Source organism: Lutra lutra, chromosome 4, assembly GCF_902655055.1.
Source record: "Lutra lutra chromosome 4, mLutLut1.2, whole genome shotgun sequence".
NCBI lineage: Eukaryota > Metazoa > Chordata > Mammalia > Carnivora > Mustelidae > Lutra > Lutra lutra.
Window position 1 is genome coordinate 75,809,948 of NC_062281.1, and position 20,000 is coordinate 75,829,947.

General features: G+C 40.8%; 1 long non-coding RNA gene across 2 annotated transcripts; it reads left to right on the top strand.

Annotated features, from left to right (window-relative positions):
• The first annotated feature begins 945 nt into the window (after window positions 1–945).
• Window positions 946–18,379, top strand: LOC125098994 (uncharacterized). Of its 2 annotated transcripts, XR_007126999.1 has the most exons (5): window positions 946–1,041; window positions 4,118–4,151; window positions 10,381–10,468; window positions 10,556–10,631; window positions 18,194–18,379. It is a non-coding gene; the product is annotated as an uncharacterized LOC125098994 (long non-coding RNA). The 2 variants fall into 2 exon arrangements; XR_007126998.1 differs by lacking the exon at window positions 18,194–18,379 and having other exon boundaries at window positions 10,556–10,673.
• The last annotated feature ends 1,621 nt before the right edge of the window (window positions 18,380–20,000 follow it).

Here is a 20,000-nt window from a genome sequence, read left to right on the forward strand (position 1 = left end):
GCTGATGAATGGGTATGAAAGTGATGAACAGCTCTTTCAGGCAGAAGCTCTAAAAGATATTTGGTGACTCTGTTGTCTCCCTTTGCTATAGAACTGATATTAATGTATCTCAGATATGCTGCTTCTGGAGTAAAGCTGTACCTGATGAGCAGCTATTCATGTGAATGAAAAATAAACTTATCTTTGTTTTCCTAAACACTGAGATACTGGGGTCAGCTGTTACCACAGCATAACTTAGCCTAAAGCTGACTGGTACAATCACTTAACACTGGTTGGCACCCTCTAGCAGGAACTGAAAAATAAAAATTAAGCCAACCATTGGGCTGGTCAAAGAAGGGGGTGGGGATGAGGAGAGCTGCAGGAATGTTGGCCCTGGAAGAAAAACTTATTTACCAAAATTTGGGATCCGAGGACATGATCTACATGGGTAAGAAGGGGGAGATGTTAAGTCATGGAGCTAAAGCAGAAATCCATTTATTCATGCATTCATTCCTCATTCAACAAGTGTTTAATGAGCAGTTAGAATGTTCTAGTCTGTAGTCTAGTGTTGGGATGAAAGTAGTGAACAACAGAATGTGTTTGTTTTGTTCACCACCATACACTCAAATGCCAAGAATAACCCTGAGACTATTTTAGGAACTTAAATATTCAACCAATAGTTTCTATAGTGAGATCTCATGGTGAATGCCAGACTCTGGTATCCCAAATGAAGACTTAAAGTATAACATGGTTTGATGACAACATGACATCATTGAACTAGATGAGCTCCCTAGATTTCCCAGTGGGAGTCCCAGCCCCAGTTATGATCCTATACTAGAGCTCCAGGTGCCATGAAGTCAGCAGTGGCTGGGTCCTAAGTGCTGTGCTCCTGGATGTTCCTGACAGAACCCGGAATGTATCATGTGGAGACATTCCTAGAGGAATTCTGTGTTTAAATTGATTCAACACTCATTGAGTGGTTCTATCACAGGGGGAGAAGGGCAAGAGTATCGTTGATAGGATTTGATGCAGCTGTGTGCCTTCATTAATTAATAACCATGGGTAAGAGTAAGTTGTTGATTTTTCCTGAGTTTCCTTTTTTCTTTTTTTCAGTTGACCTTAATGGTATTTATGGTAAAAAGTTGTTGTGAGGATCAAGTTAGATAATACATGTAATTCAGTATATTATGTAGCTAGTAGTGACCACTTCCTAAGGGATAATAGTTGACAATATCCACAGTCATTGTGAGTGTCATAATTATCATTATTCCCATTTGAGTGCCCTGGTCTCCCTAGCAGCTTGACCAGGTGGCTTGGCATTATGGAATTTTGTTTGCTGTACATGGCTATAGTAATCTAATATAAATATGAATATGAATATAAATATAATCCAAGTCTGGTTTTTGTCTACCATATAACTGAAACCTTATTTTCTCAATAATTTTAGATTGAGGACAATAGCAGGAGAAAGGATTAAAGGTGACCATTTGTTATACAAAACAGACAGCCGGTTTTGGATTTAATCCTGTCCTGCTTTCACAACAATAGCACTCTGCCATTGGAAATACAAGAATGAAGCAGATACCCTCTAGTTCCATCCATGTCATTGCAAATGGCAAGATTTCATTTCTTTTTTTTTTTTAATTTTATTTATTTGTTTGACAGAAATAGATCACAAGTAGGCAGAGAGGCAGGCAGAGAGAGAGAGAGAGGGAAGCAGGCTCCCTGCTGAGCAGAGAGCCCGATGTGGGACTTGATCCCAGGACCTGAGATCATGACCTGAGCCGAAGGCAGCAGCTTAACCCACTGAGCCACCCAGGTGCCCCAGATTTCATTTCTTTTGATGGCTGCATAGAGGGTATTATGCTGAGCAAAATAAGTCAATCAGAGAAAGACAATTATCATATGATCTCCCTGATATGAGGAATTTGAGAGTCAGGGTGTGGGGGTTTAGGGGGTAGGGAAGGAAAAAAATGAAACAAGATGGGATCAAGAAGGAGACAAACCATAAGAGATTTTTAATCTCACAAAACAAACTGAGAGTTGGTAGGGGGTGGGGGGTTAGGAATAGGGTGGCTGGGTTATGGAGGGTACGTGATATGGTGAGTGCTGTGAAATGTGTAAGCCTGATGATTTCACAGACCTGTACCCCTGGGGCAAATAACACATTATATTTTAATAAAAATAATTAAGAAAAAAAAGAAAAAGAAAAATAGAAAAAAAAGAATGAAGCACATAGGCACTGACCTCCAAGAATATTCATTGCAATAAAAGAAACGAGACATAGACACTAAATAAAATAGAAATTATAAATATCATTAAATTTTTAATTAATTATAAAATTAAATTATATATATATAATTTTATATAATATAAAATTAAATTATAAATATCATTAAAAGGGAGTAATGTAGCTACAACAGAGGCCACCCCGACACTGAAGTGACAAACAAGGCAAGGTAAAGAGGAAGTACAAGAAGGGACAGAGAAGGGCAAGAGAAGCAAAACAGAAGAACCTCCTTTAAAGCAGTGGAGAGGATTTCCAGAGGCACACGTGGCTGCTCCACAGATATTTGTTAGATAAATGGACCACGAAAAAAATGACCAAATAAACAAGGTGAATACTTTCAGTCACAAGCCTTTTGTTTTCTGAGGGCCAACAGATCTGAGCTTATTCCCCCACAAGCTAGCTCCCTGACAGCAAAGAAGTAGAGTCTTCCTAGGTGCCCAACTCTGAAGAATGATATTCTCTAGCCATCTGTCCTCCTCAGGTAAATGTTAAAATGGGAACTCTTTCTAGAACTCTGTCAGAATTCCCAAAATATCAGGGAGCCTACTGAAGTTCCAGTGGTCTGGTTCTTTCTTCTCAGTGTATCTCCTAGCTTCTGGGAGAAGGTGGTTCCATAGGAGGGACGCTGGGCCAGCTGATGGTTGGGATGTTTGCTGAGAAGAGGGAATATTACTTTCTGAGGTGCTGCCATACTATGGGCCTCCTAAGGGGAGGTACCCACACTTCATCTCATGCTTGAGGATCCAGAGCTGTGCAGGCATGTAACACAAAATGAATCTCTGTCCACCTGAGCCCAGCCACCTGTGTAATATGAGACACTCCTTATTAGCTGTACAAACTGCTTCAAGGCACAAGCCATACCCACTAGTCCCAAAAGCTATAGCACATTTCAGTCTAGACCTGGAACTTCAGTGAAAGTATGGAATTTTATCAGGTAACTAATGACTTCATAATTTTAAATAATTGTATGAAGAAAGTTCCTTAAGACTAAGATGGCCCACTTGATAGACTGCCCAAAACAGATAGGTGGGCTTTCCATTCTGCTAGAATCGCTGAGTTGTTCTTCTCATACATCTGGAGCTCTGGAAAATATAGCAATTTCGACTCCAACCATACTTGTTGAACTAGGGGATTAACATAGGTCCCGGGAATTGAGCTGAGGGGGCTACAATTTAACTTAAGAAATCAATATCCCCTATGTGGCCCCCATAAAGACATTTGAAAATCATCCCAGTGGTTTAGGTACTGATTTGATCCTGTTTGAGGCCCAAGAAGGAACTCACTAGGAGGGAATTTGATTTTAGAGAAAGTTGTAAGTATCTTAGACTACTTCCTAGAGGTTGTGTGGAGTAAGGTTCAATAGAGGATAATGACTTTAAGATGATATTAATAGCATCTCTTTTCTTTGTAGTTTGTGTAGAGTAGGTCTCATTACATTGATCAATCCTCTCATTGTAAAGTAGATATTGGTATAGAGGTAGGTATTTCCTTTTATCTTTTTGCATATTCAGCCTATTACTCTTATGGTCAAAGGAGCTAGAAGTCCTTACAGAGGAATGGCTTTCTATACAGCCTGACTGAGTCAGTAGCCATTAGTATAAAAAGTAGGAGAATCCACATAAGAATCTCATTCTTAGTTTCTCTTAAAAGATGAGTTCTAGAAACTAGGCTGTATTCCTTAGTGGTCATATCTGGTGGAGCTGAGTAAATGGCTTCTCCTTTAGCTGGTTTGTTACAGTCCTCATAACTGATGTTTCTCTCATTCCAAGTTCTCAAGCATGTGTGAAAATAAATACAGTGTTCTCTCTGCTTGTTTCCGTTCTTGTTTTTTGTTTTGTTTTTCCCAAGGAAGAAGAGCAAAGGGGAGAGTGGATACCACAAGGTAACTAACTCCCTGTCATATCTCCAGTTATTTTATATTAAGATATTAATATGTTTAATATTAGTAATTATTTACGTTAATATTGAAATGTATTGATTCTTACATAATTAGGTCATCAGATGCATCTTGTTTGATTTTCATGTTATCATATTAAAAAATCTATGACTGAGTAATTTCCCATAGTATGCAGGTACCATTACTCAGTTGACCATCTGGATCTTTTGTGTGTTGTCTGTTTGCCCTTCTGGAGTCAGTAGCTACAGATTATCTCTGGGGATCTCCTACAGAGTTCCAGTAGGGTAAACTCACCTTTCCATCCTCCAACCCAAGGTTCAGAGTTGTCAAGGATTGCATCCTGGCCAATCAGTGCCTTGGCTTCCCCTGGCCTCAGTGGTGGGTTGGAGTCAAAGTCAATGAATGATGAGGAGATATCTGCTGAAGCTTCTGGAACCGAAAAGGGTAAATCCTTTTCCTTTGCAGTGTGTCCCTGGGAACTTGTCACTGAAACTCACATCTTCACTTGACCACTGTATGAAGTACAGGACAAGGAGACCCACACCCACCCCCTGCACAACACAGGGCACAGGGATGAATGACAGAAGAAACCAGGCCCTAGCAATTTGAAGTAAGTCCTGCTCAAGTCTTTTGTGAGATCAGTCCCACCTTGGGACTTTGCAGGTATGAGGGATAATTAATTTCATTTTGGGTAAGCCGGTTTGGTTCGGGCATTCTGTCACTTATGACACATAATTGGAAGGGATTGATTCAAAGTGATGAGAAATGGAAGGTGAGGAATTAGTAATATCTTCCCTTGCATTTCTGAGTTTCTAAGAGAATGGTATCTCTTTTCTTGCAAAACCTATGCATTTCTACGAACATGTTGTCTGAGATGGAAAAGCAGACTTTCTGCCCAGGTAAAATAATCAGAAATTCTTTAAATGATAAGAAAAGGAGTAATTGTGTTGCAAGGTCTGCATGGCTGGAACGACTCCATGTCACACTCCTCCTTTTTTTGTAATCCAAAGGGCATGGCGAAGATCAGCTACAAGAGGAAGACATAATCAGAAATTTAAAATGATCTTCTGCCTTTTAAGAACCAGCAAGTGGGTTTTCTTCCTTCCTCTTCTGCTCCTCCCTCCCCCGACAAATAGTGTATTCTCATTACACACAGAGTCTGGGGCTTGGCTTTCGTCACACGCTGACAGGTTTCTGTTTATCTTAAGTGAGAAATGGACAAAAGGAAACACGAAACAGATGAATGGGCAAAAGTATGAATAAACAACTCAGGCAGCTGAATAGCAGATGGCCTCAGGGTCCCCATGACTAAACAAATTGCAAGATTTCTGGAAGGAGATGCTTGTTAATGTTTTTCTCAAGCAAAAGTTCAAGTGATAGAATAAAAATGACCTCATCGCTGACTGTAGCCCTTTGTAAAAAAGCAAAGAAAGTGTTTGAAAGGCATTGTGTTTTTTTTTAACTTTTTTTTTTTTTTAAGATTTTACTTATTTATTTGAGAGAGAGAGTGCACACGCACTAGAGAAAGCATGAGGAGAGGGGAAGGTCAGAGGGAGAAGCAGAGTCCCCACGGAGCTGGACCCCAAATGGGAGACTGGATCCCAGAACTCCAGGATCAAGACCTGAGCCAAAGGCAATTGCTTAACAACTGAGCCAACCAGGCGCCCAAAAGCATTGTTGTTTAAGTCACTCATTGTGCTCTCATTTATATTACAACATCTTTAACAGACCTCTGCCAGTGCTCTCTGTTGCAAATCTGGGGTACCAGAATGCCAAGAGCAAAATGACTCTGCAGGCCAACAGCATCTCCCCACCCTCCCCCTAGAAAAAGTTCTCAGAGGAATTGAGGAGAATGGCTCGCAAGTACGTAAATTATAATGCACTCTATAAGAATTCCACAGTGAAAGTACAGAGCAATTACGTGCACTGTGAGAATGGCCAATGCCATGGGCTTTAAGAGCAGATAGACTCGACTTTGAATCCTGAGTGGTTCCGCTCTGCCTTACTTAGCTTCTCAGAGCTGCCATTTTTTCTTGTAAACTTAAAATAATAATACTGCTACCTTTATTTACTCAGCGAACATTTACCAAAAGCAGTCTCTGGCCCTCAGATGTGGAAGGAAAAGAGAAGGGCAAGGAAGAAACATATCCTTTCTGAGGCTGTGGTAAGGGTTCCTGCAGGGTTTACTGCAAAAGGCAGCTGTGGTTGGAACTTACACACCCTGGAGCCAGATTCCTGTAGGAAAATCACAGCTCTGAGCTTACTGTGTGACCTTGGGCAAGTTATTTAACTTCTTTGGGCCTCAAGTTCCTCTTTTGAAAGATGGGGCTAGTAAACAGTAGGCTGTTATGAGAATTAAATCAGATAATAATACATCCCCATATCTACTAAATCCTAAAAAGCAAAATAAAATAACATGCAAAGCACAGAGTGTGGCTCCCTATTCACAAGAAGAAGAAGAAGAAGAAGAAGAAGAAGAAGAAGAAGAAGAAGGAGAAGGAGAAGGAGAAGGAGAAGGAGAAGGAGAAGGAGAAGGAGAAGGAGAAGGAGAAGGAGAAGGAGAAGGAGAAGGAGGAGAAGGAGAAAGAAAAATGCCTCATGCATTTGCTTCTGGTGGAACAGAGAGGCCCCACACATGTTATATGTTAAAACAGCTTATAATTGAGGTTTTTGATTGGAGAGGAAGCTAAATATCACCAGTTAAAAATAGTAAGATGTCTCACCTTGAATCTGATCATTTTAACTTTGAATGCAATAACTGGACTGGAAAATCTAACAGGCTTTCAATGTAACTTCCATTTATTTAATTACTTGATCACATAAATTCATTATTAATTTTCTTAGTGGGTCAAGCTTACGTCAACCCAGCCTCTGGTATTTTCTGCCTGAATTTTGCAATGGGACAACCCAAGTCTCTGGGCTGCAGATTTAGGAAAATGGCTAGCTAGGGTTGAAGGCAGGGGAAGGGGTAGGGGGCTATATGCCACGGAACACAAAGTCAACCAACACTCAGTACTTCTAGGAAATCCTGTGATGGCTTTTCAGATCCTGGATAGAGGTGCATGCTGTCTTTAGGACACCCATTTTACCAGAGCCACTGCGAATGAGAAGCCTTGGGTGCTTTCTTTTTCAAGCATTGGCGCTGGTGCAGATTTTTCAAAAGATCCTTGTCACTTGGGTAGAGGTAATGTTCACGCAACTGCTGCGCGGTGATCAGCAATGCTAAGAGACAGATCCATGTCCAGATTTAAGGGCATCCAGGGCATCCCCAACAGCTTGCAGGGTACTATGGAAAAGAGGCTTCACAAGGCACTGCTGGTGTAGTTTATGGTGCACCTGCGCTCGCTTTCGGGGTGAGCACTGCACACCTGGAGCGCGGCGCGGCTGAGATGCAGGGTCCCGGCTTCCATAGCCCGTAACTACTCGGTTTCTGCCTGGGAGTCTCAGCTTTGGCTCTGGAAATTTACAGCACTGGAAATATCGTGCACCAGGGGTAACTTGGACTTGTGCCTGGTGGTTAGAACTCCGTCTTTTGATATTGCCATTCATTTTTAAGATCTTTTAAGAATAGGAGAAAGCACCACGGTTGCCTCCTGTCTCTGTGCCCTTTGCCAAGGGTTCAGCGTCACGGCACTATGTTAAAGATAGGCCGGCCTTGTAAGTGCTACTCAGTACAATGAAATAGCACCTTCGTGAGTGGCACTTGACCCCAGAGAATCTAACATACAGCCAGGATGCAGTAGGGAAACATAAGTCTCTTTGCTAAGAGCATAAATTTAGCATGGAATGTGGAGGCCTGAATGCCCCCCCCTCCCCCCGCCCTCACACACACCTCCTGCTCTGCACCCAGGTGCTCAGTGGCTCAGGAAGAGCATCCTCGTGGAGAGGAATGACAATCTGACTTCCCGGGTTCCCACAGCGCTGTCTGCAGTGTAGGACAGGTATTACCAGCCAAGCTCTTATCTTATGTTCTCTTCCCAACAAAACTCTAAAACCTTGTTTATTGTCCCTGATGTTTTAAGATACGGAAAATAAGAGGACAAACTCGGGTCCAAAACCTCCTGGCTGGTGAAGGTTAAAGTTGACGTTCTGACCCCAGCCCGATGCTGTTAACTTTGACACATGCACGCTTGTTACTGCCTGTCACCCTGAATTTGCTTTCAGTGACACAGGCCAAGTGAGGCACATAAAAAGGTACTTTATAGTACATAATTTATTCCAAAGCCAATTTCATAATTTTACTTATTATTATTATTATTACTATTACTACTGTTCATTGTTGTTTAATAACTGGCTTAACAGATCACAAGAAAGAGCTCAATAAAATTCCTACAATGAGAAGCAGTCCCTGGTAGCAGCTCCCAAATAAGCCCCTGGCCACTGAAGTCCTCACAGTGGTTGTCAGCGGAGTCAGGGTCCCACCACACCCCTATCTCACCACTTCCCCGCTGCCCTGTGCTCCCAGCCAGATCTGTGACCCTGCTTCCTTCGGGGCCACAAGAAGGAACCACAGGAAAGGCCTTGAGAGAGTATGTAGCTCTTTGCTTAGAGAGGTCACGACATGACTGATGACGGACATAGATTAGATGCCTCTCACCCATGGCAGCTTCCAGCCTCACATGTGTTTTAACTTGACAATGAAGACAGGATGGATACTAGCAGCCCCTTCGAGCGGCCGATGATGGCCAGTGAAGAAAAGCCACGTTGATTTGCCTATGAGAACCAGCCTGGTCATGAGGGACAGTTAGCGAGGGAGACACTGATTTTGGAAAACAAAAGTGAAAAATGATTTTGTGTGTTATTATCAAGAACTTCCTTTATCTGCGGACACAGAATAGGATGTGAAGACTGTTTCCTCTATTTTCGGTTTGCATTTGGAGACACCAGATGGAAGAGCCCGTTTGGTTCTCTGGTAGGGTTTTCCTTTTAATCATTTATACCCATGTAATGAGGACCTACTCTGTGCCAAGCTCTGTGCTACCAGCTAAGGATGTTAGAGTGGAGTGGTTTTTCCCACCTGAGTCAGGCAAGTGAATTAATCCAGCTGATAAGAAATATTGCAAAAATGGACAGTATTCTCTGGGACAGACCAACCAATGTTAACAGTCCACCTCAGTATTTTTGTGATTTAGCATGTCACTGCCCCTTCAGTGGAAAGAGCCTTGCTCATCATGTATCATCATTACGAAACCCAAGCTCTTCTGCCCCAAGGCTTCACCTTCCTCTATGATCCTTCCCAGAGTTGTCTCCCTCCTGTTAGTGAATGGAAAGAGAGAGGGAGAATTGCCCTTAGAGGGTTTTTTGGGGCTCCCCCCAAAATGGCACAGATTATATCAGAATTCAGCCATATGGACATATCTAAATGTAAGGGAGGGTAGAAAATATAAACTTGATGTATACAAAGCTATACAGGAGAACCTGAATATTTGTGTAATCTAGAAACTCTGACATAGAGTTATGTTCAAATACCAATGTCGTAACAATTTCCCTGTTTTAAAAGGGTGGAAGTTGACATTGGCTGAGGCCTTCCCAGTTAGTCATGGACCATATCATCTCCCTTATTCCCTGTTAACAGCCCCATTTTTTTTGTTGGGCCCTGCCCCAGGTGTTAAGCTCTTAGTCTTCCAAACTTATCATGACTGATTCTATTTGGCTAACACAAGTTCTCAGCTTTTCTTGCAGCTAATGGTGGCAATGAGATGTAGATAGATATCTTATGAGGGCTCCTGAGAAAACAGTTTCTTTCTGATAAAGGGGCAGTCCTGGAAAGTAAGCTTGCTATCATGTTCTCTTCACCTTGCTTCTTGCCCTTGTGTGTGGTGATAGGAACAGTATTTGGAACTGTGACAGCCATTTTGAGACAATGAGGCAACAGCATGAGAAAAAAAAAAAAATCGTGTAACTATATGTACTCATTTGCCTGAGACAATCTCAGGTGAATCCTGCTGGCCCAGTATAATTTTTGATAATGCCCTTTTCATACTCAAAAGGATTCTGAATTGGACAACAAATTCATGGTCAGTCCCAGAAAAATCTTGAGATGTTGAAGCTGATAGGAAACAGTGATTAACTTCAGTGTTGCAGAGTGGCTGGCCCAGCTCTGGAAGATTTACCTCCTGATTTTGATTTTAAGTAAATAGCAGATGTCTCCTGTGTAAGCCTGTGTTAATCCAGTTTGCTGTTACTTTCAACTAAAAGCTTTCTTTCTTGCTAGACTTATCTTCAAATCTGGATTTTGGAGCGCCATTAGAACTTGACCACTAATTTCAAACTACAGCCTTTTAAAGTTCTGAAGTTTGAGGGTAAGTTTCTCTTTCTGTAATTCCTGAATTGGCATGAGAACTACTGAAATGCTGCACAGAAGGCTTATTTTGTGGTATTTCCAGTAGGAACCAGAAGTGGAAGTGTCAAAACTCTCACCAGGAAGCCTGTTACGAGATGTTCTACCCAAGCTGGCAACCTCAGGTAGTTTGGAAAGTACAAATAAGAGGTATAAAAAACTCTCTTCAATCCATCTGATTTTCCAACTCTCTGGATTTCAACTTCTCCAAGCAGATAGTATGCTTCTCATAAATCTTGAAAGGTTTAAATTAGAACATTTTCCTTTATTTTATCATAAATACAGAACAAATTGTCAAAGAAATGAGAATTAGAATCCAGGGGGAATATGTGACACTTTGCTGTCTATTTAATTTGAAAAGACTTACTGGTCAGATCTTACTGATGAGAAAGAAGTGCCAACTGTCTGGGAGAAATTACAAGAGAGATAAAAAAAATAAGTCACCAAAAGCATTTAAAAGTTAAGGGATAAATTTGTAGATTAATTCCAATGCACAATTTATCTATGCTGTGCGGTGTAGTGTCATATCACAGAGCAATCCCCCAACTTCCACCTCCCACAGGACAACAGGACCACAGGATGAACCATTGAGGCCCTTAGTTCATGAACACCAATTGCTGACTAAAAGACAATTTGCATATGTTTGCAACAATCAGGTGCAATTTGAGATAAGTTTCTAATATGGCCAATAGGTACTTTAAAAAGGAAGGATTTAATTATTTTAGAGAGAGAGAAAGAGCTTGCACATGGAGTGGGAGAGGGGCAGAGGGAAAGAGAGAATCTTCAGCAAACTCCATGCTGAGTATGGAGCCAGACATGGGGCTCAATCTAATGACCCTGAGACCATGACCTAAGCTAAAACCAAGAGTTGGTCGCTTAACTGACTGTGCCGCCTAAGCACCCTGTGGCTAATAGGTACTTTTTAAAAAATATTTTTCTCATAGTTTTCATTTTCCAAATAGTCATCCTCCCCATTTCTTCACAGATGCTGTTTCTTTCAATAATCAGCATCACTTAGATCTGAACGCATCTGACACTTTCAGGTCTCTTGCTTAACACTATTTTTCTTTGGAGTTAACTTGACATGAAATGGTTAGTCTGTTATCCTAATTAATGGATGATCTTTTACTTTTACCCAGTTAGGTCACTAATAAGATGTCCTGCCTGACCTTCCTCTAACTGATTTTAAACACAGCTGCCAGAATGGTTTTTTCAAATGCCAATGCAATGCCAACCAACCTCTGGTTGAAGCCCTGAAGTAGGTATGCATTCCGAGAAGGGCGGGGCCTCACCCCACTTCCCACCTAGCAAGGCCAACACATCTCTTTATGATCTGGTCCTTTCTTGCTTTTCGGAACTCACAGGCCCAGGCTCCTACCCCATCCTGAGTCCTTGCCCCACCCATAAGGAACTTCTTTTAATCTCCAACTTGGGGGATGCTCTGTCTTCCCTCTCTGCATTCTGTGGGTATGTGCTTGGTATTCCTTCTCTGTGGAATGTTCTTCCTACCCCTAGAACCACAACATCCATTGATTATGCCCACTTCTCTCCCCAACCTCAGCTTCATTAGTACTTTCTCTGGAAAAGCTTCTCCAACCTAGAAATCCCTGCTGGGTGACCCTTCTAGGCATTCCCAGACTTTCCCCATCAGCACTAAGCCCACTGTATGTTGATTGCCTAATTACTGGTTTAGATTCTCTGCAAACCTGAACAGCCTATTCCACTGGTGGGCAATATAATAACTTCCATGTATAATAGCCTCCAATATAGTAACCTCCATATCCTAACCCTCAAAACCATGAGTATGTGATTAGTTTTGGGGTTGCAAATGGAATTAAGGTGGAACATCAGTTAATTTGAAGGTAGAGAGATGATTCTGGATTATCAAGGTGGGTCCAGTGCAATCACAAGAGGCCTTAAAAGTAGAAGGGGAGGCAGAAGAAAGTCAGAGAGAGTCGTGACTATGGAGTAATGACCAGAGACGTGCACCATTGTTGGCTTTGAAGATGCAGCAAGGGAGCCATGAGCCAAGGAATGTGGGCAGCCTCTAGAACCTGGAAAGGCAAGGAAACAGATTCCCCTGGAGCTGCCAAAAAAGAATGTACCCTTGCACACACCTTCATTTCAGTACAATGAGGTCCATTTTGAACCTCTAACCAATAGAACTGAAGATAATAAATGTGTGTTGTTTTGAGTCACTGAGTATATGGTTATTTTTTACAGCAGCAATAGAAACAATAACACAGGAAAGAAATGCTCTCTCTTTTGCTCATCATTTCAGCCCAAGGTGTGCATTAATCCCTGAAATGTGGTCAGTGGCTCAACAGCTACTCATTGGATGGGAGAATAGAATGGCAGGGCCAGGAAGGACTCTTAGGTGACACTCTGTAACAGTCAGTGTGACTCAGAGAGATGCTCACAGCCTTCCTCCTGAAATCCTGCCCATGAAGATGATTCTCCACTGGATTATTTCCGTGTTTGATTTTTTGCTAGAGAAGAAGAACATTCTTCTCTTTGGAAGAGGTTAAGATGATACATACACTAACGGTAATGAGAGGGGAGAAAAGGGGAGAAGCTGAGCCAAGGAGAGAAGAAAGGGGAGAAGCTGGGTCAAGGAGAGAAGAAAGGGAAGCTGGGTCAGGAGAAAAGGGGAGAAACTGGGTCAGGAAAGAAGAAAGGGGAGAAGCTGGGTCAGGGGAGAAGGTAGGTCAAGGAGAGAAGAAAGCGGAGAAGCTGGCTCAGGAGAGAAGCTAGGTCAGAAGAGAAGAAAGGGGAGAAGCTGGGTTAGGAGAGAATCTGGGTCAGGAGAGAAGGGGAGAAACTGGGTCAAGAATGTAGAAAGGGGAGGAGGTGGGTCAAGGGAGAAGCTGGGTCAGGAAGAAAGAAGAAAAACTGGGTCAGGAAAGAAGCTCTTATGAATTTAGGGCAACCGAGAGGCCTGAGTATTGAGCATGAGGGATTTTGATAGATATTTTTGACGATTATGAACTAGAGCTGTTTTAGCGTCTTTATAAGACAAAAGTCTAAAATGTGATTATTTTAAAATCAACTATGACTCTTAAATTGTGTGCCTTTAAAAATCTTTCTGCAAAGACTGGGTCATTTAGGCATTCTACAGTTATTAGGGTTACACTTCTTTTGACACAATAGCACAATGACATAAACACACTGTTGAGTCCATTTTGGATATATGAAATTTAAGTATACTCTCTGTTGATGAAACGATATATATCTTTTTTTCTCAATCTATCGAGTTACTGGAAGCAAACCCATGAGTTCTTGGTTGATCACATTCACCATAAGATACAGCAATATGCTGGGATTTATCTGGCCCCCTTGGTATTCTTCCTAAGCAGGAGCCCCAGGGATATCAAAAAAGCACCTAAAATAATTTGCCTTGATTACTATTATACTCACAGTTACCTTACACTTTTGTTGGTTGCTTTTCTCTTATTGTAAAGTTTAAGTGAGAATAAGCTTTGCTTACTTAACATGACTTTTAATAAGAAAATATTTCATGCATTATCCATAAGGAATTTTCTTTAAAATCCAGCTACCAAGAAGCTAAAAATGAAAGGAAACTCTTAAGAAAACAAAATTTCCCAAGATTTTGGAACTGTAGAAGAGTAAGGAAAATAAACTCTCATGGGTACTAAAGAAGAAACAGTTTTTTTCCCCAAATTCCTAAGTTTTTGGACAAAAATAACAACTTTGAATTGCAAGCTTGGAGAAAATCAGTCACATCTATTTTCTGTACATTTGCTAAATAGGACAAGAACATTGCAATAATACAGATGCCAAAGGTTGATTTTTTTTTTAAAGACAAAATTGACTGGCATCATTGTAGGAATGCTGACCGAACAATTCTGTTTCGCATAGTAAAGCCAACAGACACCAGATCAACTATATTCAGTCTTCGTTGCTTCTCAACAGTGACATGCACTGATACGGAAATTTGAATGCATTCTTGAAGTTTCTCTTCCAGCAAATAAACATGCTGGGTTCATCCATTGATGCCTAAACACATGGGTTATAATACAAATTTTTAAACTTCACAGGCCTTCTCTTAGTAGCTTAATCCATTTTTTTTTCTCTTTCCAAGAGCTTAAACTAACTGTACTAAAGAGTAGGTCATGAGCAACTTAGGTTTGTGTTACTCAACTTGTGGATGCTAACTTTTAAAACTACATTTCAAAAAAAAAAAAAAAAAAAAAACCCACATTTCCAGGGCACCTGGGTTGCTCAGATGGCTTAGTGTCTGCCTTTGGCTCAAGTCATGATCTCCGGGTCCTGGGATTGAGCCCCTCATTGGGCTCCCAGCTCAGCAGGGAGCCTGCTTCTTCCTCTAACACTCCCCCTGCTTATGCTTTAGTTGTCTCTGTCTCTCTCTCTCAAATAAATAAATAAATCTTTAAAAAAAAAAAACTGCATTTCCTTGTAAAGATAAAGTACACACATATTCAAAATAAATTAAAACAGCAAAGAAAGAAGGCATTCTTGAAATTATAATTATAGTTTTTGTTAACGATTTGCTAGTGTCTGACACTATCACTAGAATGTTCTACCCAAGTGGGGATGGACATTGTATTCAATCAGCAATTGTGACAACAATTTCCTTAGTGTCCAGTGCAGAGCTTGGCCTTTAACGGGCTCTCAGTAAATAATTCTTGGTTGCAACATTAAAGGAAACCAGAACGGTCTGATACAAGTTTGAGTCTACAAAAGCAACATGAAGGGTATGGTAGGTCTAAGAAAATGAAATGAGTTGTAGTAGAAAATTCATGAGAATCCAGAATGAACACTAAGCTACATGACTCTGGGTTTAGGGCTCTTATTTTCACCATCAATTTAAACTGAAATTCTTTTCCTAATAATCCCCAAAGCAAGAGTTTCTCATGGGAACCAGATTAAAGAGCTCTAGAGGCCTTTTTCCTCTCTCCCACTCCAAATTAGATGCATCCAAGCTACCTGGGACCTGCCCAACATTTTCAGGTATAACAGGTAAAGGATTAAGGATCACCTCGCCATTAGAAGATGAGAGATGGATACTATATGTGGCCTTGGTATCTCAAACAAACAAACAAACAAACAAATAAATGAATAAGGGTGGAACAATGTAGGCCAGGACATCACTGATCTCCTTAATCACTTCTCTACCCTCATAAAAGAGTGAGTGCGAAGTGGAGAGAACAAACAAAATTACTGAACCTTGAAATTTCACACACCATCCATGCATATCCAATGATGGGGAAGCTTAGGCCACTTCCTATGAAATTCTGGAGCTTAGGAAATAAAGGGCTTCACAAAACACTCTAAATTTGGGGGGTTTACTACATACAATACCCATAGGTACCTCCAATTATTAAATTTCCAGAGAGAAATTCAAGTCCAAGAAATGAAATAAATTCTCTCCAATTAAATGAAAGGAAACTGAAGTCTAGAATTCTGTTCTCCTTGCCATCTCCTCTTACTGTGTCACGGGTATCTCACAAAGATGCTTCATGTGAGTTGGATGTCCTCCTGCAGCAATCACATCCTCAGCCTTCCTCCCAGGAAGTGGAGGGTGGGAAGCTCCATCAGCATCTAAAAAATTGAATGAGTGCTAACATGAGCCCTTCACAGACCTCAATTGCCAATGAATTCACATGTCAATGGGATAAATTGAATACCACAAAATACAGACACCAAAATGCCATTCTCAACAGGTATACCTCAACAGGCACATCAGATATGTTTTTTTTTTAAAGATTTATTTATTTATTTGACAGACAGAGATCACAAGTAGGCAGAGAGGCAGGCAGAGAAAGATGGTGGGGAAGCAGGCTCCCCACTGAACAGAGAGCTTGATGCGGGGCTCAATCCCAGGACCCCAGGACCATGACCCAAGCTGAAAGCAGAGGCTTCAACCCACTGAGCCACCAAGGCGCCCCAGATATGTTTTTGGAAGTAAGTAAATATTTCAGTGCAGATTCACATTGCTGTTGATGTAATTAGTCAAAAGCCTTAACAGTGAAAGCTTAGAGAAAAGAGCAAAGAGGCAATCTCCCTGATTTTAGATTTACAGGATGCCAGCTAATTTCCAAACTTGAACTCTATTGTTGTGAGAAATTTTCTTTCATGCCCTATGCATCCTAAATTCCCAGGAAAACATTCATCTTACAAATTGACTCTGTTCTCAAGTCGGGGTATTTTCAACACTCTCATCTTGCAAAATTTAGGATTTTGCTGTGGTGGGATCCTAGGGGATCTCCAGTCCATCAACAGTGTTGCTTTTTCTTGGCACCCTGAAGGGCGATGAACCAGGGACTCTATCTCAACACACAGATTTTACTTCCTCTTAGGAGCACTCCTAACAAAGAAATTTCCAAGCAAATATTACCCTCCTTCTCCACAGACCCAGTGTCTTGTGATCCTCTTTCTCCTTCACCTCCAGAAAGATCATAAGACATTATGAACTATTAAACACTCTTTCTATCTTGGAATTACAGAGATCTGTCTTAAAGGCAGTTTTCCCCTGATTTCTGAAGAATTATGCAAAGCAGTTCCCTGAACCAAACTTTATTTCGCTGTTTCCAAAACCTGTGCTGCCAGAGGGCCCAGCAAAATGCAATCTGTTCTCTCCAAGATGCGTTTCAAAACATTGCCATACTCTGCTTTTTTATTGTCCAGGCTTGGACTAACTTACGTTATGAAAATGGTAGCGAGATCGTTCCTTCTTGTCACTATTTTTTCTTGCAGCAGAGGACATGCCTCTGATTGTTCTCCAACTTCTTTCAGGTAAGCTCAGCTGAATTTGTAAAAATGTACCTACTTCCAAGTTCGTTCTAAACTCAGTCTTCCATGTGTAAGACCAGAACCAACCAACCAATTTTCATTCCTTCTTTCTTATCTGCCTTCTTGCCTTCTGGCTTTCCCACCTTCTCTCCATTTCCCTTTCCTTTGGGGTTGTAATTAGTATTCCTAAAATATCTGCAAGAGCAGATTCTACCTTGTGGGAAGCCCCATGGTAAAATTTATGACACAGATGAGTTTGGGTCAAGAGTAACTCTGTGAAACAAAGTCTGCTCATCTTGCAGTTGCTAAAAGCAGTAATTCTCCTATGCATTATTCCATTTGCAGTCTAACAATTCATCCAGGACCATACTTAAATCTGTTCTTCTTCCTGCAAGGCTCCTTCTGGCTAGCACCATTTGTCCTGAGTCTTCCCTTGAAGTCCTAATTCCATTCACTGAAGAGTAAACTTTGCTTAGATTCTAAGACCAGGGAACACATCTGCCTCATTCACTGCTTTATAACCTGTGCCTATGACATGTCCATAGTAAGTGCTCAGTAAATATTATCTGAAAAAGTAAGTGACTAATAATGGCATCTTGAAATTCACCTTGGCGGGGGCTGAAATATTCTATGCTTGTCTTTACAGCCAGTCTTTTAGTTTCTGTCCAGATCCTGTACAACCTTGAAGTGTAACTGTCTTTATTTTTAAGGTCCCCCCCCAATTGAGTCCCTATATCTGGTTTTAAAAAATTATCTCATGGTGATTTAGCCCAGGGTCAGGCTCAGTGGGGAGTCTGCCTCTCTCCTTCTCCCTCTCCTTGCTCACGCTCTTTTTCTAAAATAAATAATATAAAATATCTTAAAGAAAAAAAGGAAATGATCTAAATGATCTTATAGTGATTTCTGTCTCTAGGTTCCCACTTATTCTTGAAGTTATTCTGTCTGAAACTTTCTGTCTGAAACTTTCCCTTCATTGACAATTCAACATCTCTGCACTACAATCATCTTCCCTGATCTACATTCAACAAACAAAGAAAAGGAACCCAGGCAGAAGAGTAAAGTGAACAGAAAAGAAGGACCAGATGGTGTGTATTTAGGGGGATTCATATAAGATGGGTCATTAATATCAAAGGTTGCAGAGACGTAGGTGAAGATGAAGTCCCGGAAACCTGATTCTAGATAGGAGCCGCAAGAGAGAGTTTTTAGATCCACTATGGGGGGCAGAAACCAGCTGTCGGGATTCAGGGACTGACTACGTGTGAACAGTGAATGCAGTTCTTCCTTCAGCAGCCATTATGGGGAAAGGAGAAACCAGTGAGAGAGAAGAGTAGAGAACATTAGATAGTGACAGAGGATTTTGAGTATAACTTTAGAAAGAAACTGAATCTGAAGAAAGGAAGAGTCGTTTTTCTCCTCAATAGCTTCCATTTGTGCTACTCTTCCCATTCCTTAATTTAGTTTCATAATTGCGTTTCTTTCCCGGACTAAGCAGTTGGGACTGGGAACAAAATGACAGCTCTCACACTGACCCTTCCCTGGAGATGTCCTTCACATGATCAGCATGACCCATTGAAGACAACTGGAGTGTGATGAGGAATGGCTGCCTTATGTTAGAAACACAATGCTTTGAGAACACAGAACAAATTAATTGCTTCTTTGCTTCAGGGAGAAAGGAGTTAGTAATTTTATATTGGCTTATGAGTTATTATTTTTTGTGTTGGAGTTTTATGCTAAAAAACTTAATATCTTTTTTACTATACAAATCACTGTTAATTGTTTATTTGCACACTTAACTTTGCTTTTTCTTTTCTTTTTTTTAAAGATTTTATTTATTTATTTATTTATTTATTTATTTGAGAGAGAGAGACAGAAAACATGAGAGAGAGAGTAAGCACGAGTTGGGGGAAGGGCAGAAGGAGAGGGAGAAAGAGATTCCCCACTGAGCAGGGAGCTGAACATGGGGCTTGATCCCAGGAACCCAAGATCATGACTTGAGCCACCCAGACACTCCCTAGCTTTTCTTTCTTATAATCCTGCCAGCATGGCCCAAGACTTTACTTGTAGTGAATTCCAAGCTCAAATATTGCTGAATATCATTTCCACAACCTTTTCTTGGGCCAGTAGATTTTGTGTTAGATTTCTTATAACATTTTTGTTAAGCCCTGCCTTCTTATGCTTATGTTTCTTAAATTATTTTATATTTATCATTATCTTATGTAAAAGTTTTTTTCATTAGTCAATTCCTTTCCTGAATTTTCTTTTGTCCAGAATTCTACTTGTCCCTGTTAAATTTTTATGCTCCACCCTATTTTCTTTTTATTTTTAAGTATCTTTTTTTTTCTCTTTGGCTTTTTAAAAGCACTGCCATGTAATAAAACAAATATTGAGATGGAATTTGAAAGGTTTCTTCTTCCACAAAAATATTTTCCAAATGTTTCCCTGACATTGAAGATTGACCTTTGTCAAAGGGAAGAAAAAAAAAAATGAATAGTTTCTGGTTATTAGAAACAGTTCCATACAAAATTATAAATCATTGAGATTTATTTTAGACATTGTCTTCATTCATTAAACAAATCTTATTGAGAGCCTTCTATGTTCAAGAATAAGGTATTTTGGGGCGCCTGGGTGGCTCAGTGGGTTAAGCCGCTGCCTTCGGCTCAGGTCATGATCCCAGGTCCTGGGTTCGAGCCCCACATCGGGCTTTCTGCTCAGCAGGGAGT